General features: G+C 39.2%; 1 non-coding gene across 1 annotated transcript; it reads left to right on the top strand.

Annotated features, from left to right (window-relative positions):
- Positions 1-1,596: 1,596 nt before the first annotated feature.
- On the top strand, positions 1,597-1,669 carry Trnar-ucg (transfer RNA arginine (anticodon UCG)). Its single transcript has one exon. It is a non-coding gene; the product is annotated as a tRNA-Arg (tRNA).
- Positions 1,670-3,939: the final 2,270 nt, after the last annotated feature.

Raw genomic sequence — 3,939 nt, forward strand, 5'->3', positions numbered from 1 at the left:
CCTAATGAAAAGAAAAAAAAAATTCCCTATACCATTTTTGTGTCCAGTTTCTTACAAAATACGGCGTCTGCTTCAAAATAAGTGTAACTATAGAGAGGAGTTTTCCAATAAAAATTCTTTAAAAAGAACATCATACCTATCTTGGAACCTACACTTTCCCTTTTGCAAAATTCTGGTGTTTATGAAATTATTTGCAACGATTGTCCCGCCCATTACATAGGGCAAACAGGCCGAGCTATTTCGATTAGATACAGAGAACACCTTCTACAGAAAAATGGCACCGATGTTCCAATGCTCATAATTCAACATTCACCCATCATTTATTAATCACAGAGCATAATCCTAAAGATTTAAAAGACGTCTCGATCTTGCACTCAGAGAAAAAAAGGCTTTAGGCTTAACATCTTAGAAGAGCTAGATATTTTTAAACCCTTATCTCTGAAGGACGGTTTCATTCTTAACTAACAGTTGCAATTAAGCAACAAAAACTTTTTCAAGTTATATAGTCGCTAATTAAAATTGCCTGAAAGGGGATAGTCTCCTCAATGCAGTATCCTCAACATCGTTTTTCCTTCCAATCTTACGTTTTATCTGTATATTACCTGAACTGTGTTTTCTTTTGTAAAAAAGACTGTTACATTATGTTGTAACTTTCATACTCTGGTTCCTACTTGTTACCAGTAATATTTAAAATTATCTTTGCAATGCCTCATTTACTTTTAAGTTATTTGTATTTCGATTACTTCCAGCTGGTATCGTGTCCACTTTGTGGCTGCCTCGGCGTGTTAGCCGTTTAGTCTGACGGTAGCGGCTGTGTTATGCCGCTCTTGGCCCTAAGCGACTTCCGGTAGTCATTATATCCTACCGAGAATTTTATCTGGTTTACAATTATACTTCTACATTTTAGTTTTTATTCCTGTGCCATTTCTGTGTGACGAGCGCTTTTAAACCATGGTGTATACGTACATTCTGTTTGTTTGTGATTTATGGAAGTAATGCTATCAAGTGTATTTTATTTCAATCTATGTCATTATACTTTTAGGTAACCCATGTAATTTTTTATTCTGATGAAGAGTGCCCTAGTGTAATCGAAACCGTGGTCAATTGACAAAATTTTGTGCAAGTGAAGTGGCTGTATATTCGTTCTGTAACTCTTAAGATACAATTAATTTTTGTCAACCAACGATACTCTTATTCTTTTATTTTCTTTCGATGTCTTTTTTCCCCTACGTAGTCTACTCTGTACCCCATGAGTCTGCTTATCGTCATTGTGGCACTTATTTCTAACACTGATGACGTCACCATGTAATCTTTATGTAACGAGGGAAACGTTATGTCATCAGGAGTTGGAGAAGGTCAGTCGTTTAAGTTTTCTTGAGAATTTTGACAGAAAGACTTCTTCTCGATTCTATGTAACGTGAAAAACTGTTGAACGTAGGTTTTTGAAAACACAGTGTTAAGTTATTCTGTCGTCTACGGTACTTGCGTTTTCATTTTTTGAAGATACACAGCATAAAAAAGAATCCACTTTCATTCCTTTCAGCACATTAACTTGAGCGTACCTGAAGTGGTGATGTTCAGCGACGCCGCTGTGTCGACCGTGTGGCCTAACGGATAAGGCGTCGGACTTCGGATCCGAAGATTGCAGGTTCGAGTCCTGTCACGGTCGATGAGATTTTTCTTTCACAATTTCGCTTAATTTTCTTCAGCTTCTCACATTCGTTCATATTTACCACTGTGTCATGATTCTATTCCCCATACAAAGAGGTGATATTTTACGTTCGTCGCTTTAGGTGATGAGTAGTAAAGGTCTCTTAGCGGTATGAAACAAGACTACGCAATAAACAGTCACTATATAGTTTTCGTTCAGAAATATGTTTCAGGTTGAAATGCTGCCATCACGACCGTATTTTTAACATGTTCCGACATAGATATCGCAAGATCGATGGTACTGCGCTGTTATCGGTTCTTCATGAAGCATAGGTAAGATAAATGCACAATAAATTTTTTGCACCCAACTGCTCCACAACACTGTGCGACTGATTCCGGCGGAGGTTCGAGTCCTCCCTCGGGCATGGGTGTGTGTGTGTGTGTGTGTGTGTCCTTAGGATAATTTGATGACCTTAGCAGTTAAGTCCCATAAGATTTCACACACATTTGAACATTTTTTGCTCCACAACAGTGTCATCGTTTGTAATTATATCACGGAAGCGTAAGGAATTACTGGTTCAACTTCATGACCTCTATTTCCATATTTTTAATCTAGTCGTGGCAGGCATAAAATAGAAATATCCTCTTTTGGGTCTGTTTTCTGTGAGAAATTTAACACCGCGATAATCTACAAACGTTATTATAAAGTGACAGGGATTTAAGCGCTCTCCTTGATTAAGCGTGGAACGGTGTTATACGCTTCGTTGTAATCATAGGAAACACCGACGATAAAATGCGACCCAGGGTTTAAAAGGTAACGAGAAGGTGAGCTCTACTCTATTAAACTTAAATATCAACGAAATTTTCACCGATCCGCCGAGCGAACCCGAGCCTCATGGACATCGCTCATACTAGACAGCTTTGATCTCTGTGCCTACTGCGACACTACATGTGACCTAGTGGAGTTGCATGCACGCGACGCGGTAAGGAAAGAGTATAAGCGGAGCAGAAACGATTGGGAAACCGTTGAGAGAATATTGGCTGTGGACGGGAAAATACTCTTAGTCGACTTTTACAGACGTCAGATGTTATTTCTTTCATCATAAACAATGTTTTCCGCAACTCTGACAAATGTCAGATTTAATTTCATTTAGCACAATCGATGACGTATGCAACTATGTCATACATTATTTAAATAATTAAATACAGAATCAGTTACGCTTTTATGCAGTATTCTTGTGTGGATCTTCCTTAAACGTGATGTGGCAGGGACTGTGGTGTTGGAGGTTATCGAGTTCCTGCGTGTCTTGAAATTGTGCATGTTTTTTTTTGGTTTTCAATGCATAAATCTGGTAAATTAATGCTACATTTTCTGTGATATTTAGCTGTGACATTTATTGTCTTGCCGGTGTTTTTCAATAAATTTATGACGTTAGTGCTGGGACACGTGGTTACCCAATTCTGGGTAACTGACTGTCTCTGCTGCTCGGTGCTGCACACCGTAGCTCGCTACGACAGCCAGTAGCGAAGCTCATTCTGATACACCGTGGTGAGTTTGTTGTCGGTGCTGTTAGCGTTTCGTTCTCCACAGCTATGTTTGCGTTGTGGTCAAGATGAACATTTTCTACAGAGTTCAGTTGGAAGTTCTTCCTGAAACCAGCTAATATGTATTTTTAAAGAATATCATATGGGACAGTAGTTTTCTTATCTGACAAACGTGTCGTCCGTAGTACACTTAAGGTTTAGGTTGTGCCTAAATAAAAGTAAGGGATGGTCCCTAAATAGCGGGTAGCAGTAGGTTGCACTGTTTCAGTTACCCAACATTTGGCGCCAGTTCATAGAAACGAATGTTCCAATTTTTATTCCAGATGCCACCTTTCCAGTGTTTGAGACATACAGACGTTGGCCATTTAATATCTGGGTTTACTGCAGAGCCGCAACAATGAAAGTGGATACAAATGGTTTCAAAAAAATGTAGTATCTGTCCTTGTGACCCTCTGGTTTCTTCGCCTATGGATTTTCCTAGTCAGAAACATGAAGAAAGAGCGCAAGGCCTCAGATGCGCAGCAGGGCCATTGTCGACCGCAGTTAATGGAATGCAAGAAACAGCGGTTTTTGCTTTTAAAATCAGCCCACGTCCTGTACTTTCAACATCAAACCCAACAGCAAGAGCAAGTAAAGCAGTATTTATGTTATCTCTTTTTATCCAGGGTTAGGAGCAGTTCCTGTCTAAAGAGAGAAAGAAAGTCAAGACTACAGGTAAGACACTACCTTCAACAAAACTTACTC

Source organism: Schistocerca gregaria, chromosome 1, assembly GCF_023897955.1.
Source record: "Schistocerca gregaria isolate iqSchGreg1 chromosome 1, iqSchGreg1.2, whole genome shotgun sequence".
Taxonomy (NCBI): domain Eukaryota; kingdom Metazoa; phylum Arthropoda; class Insecta; order Orthoptera; family Acrididae; genus Schistocerca; species Schistocerca gregaria.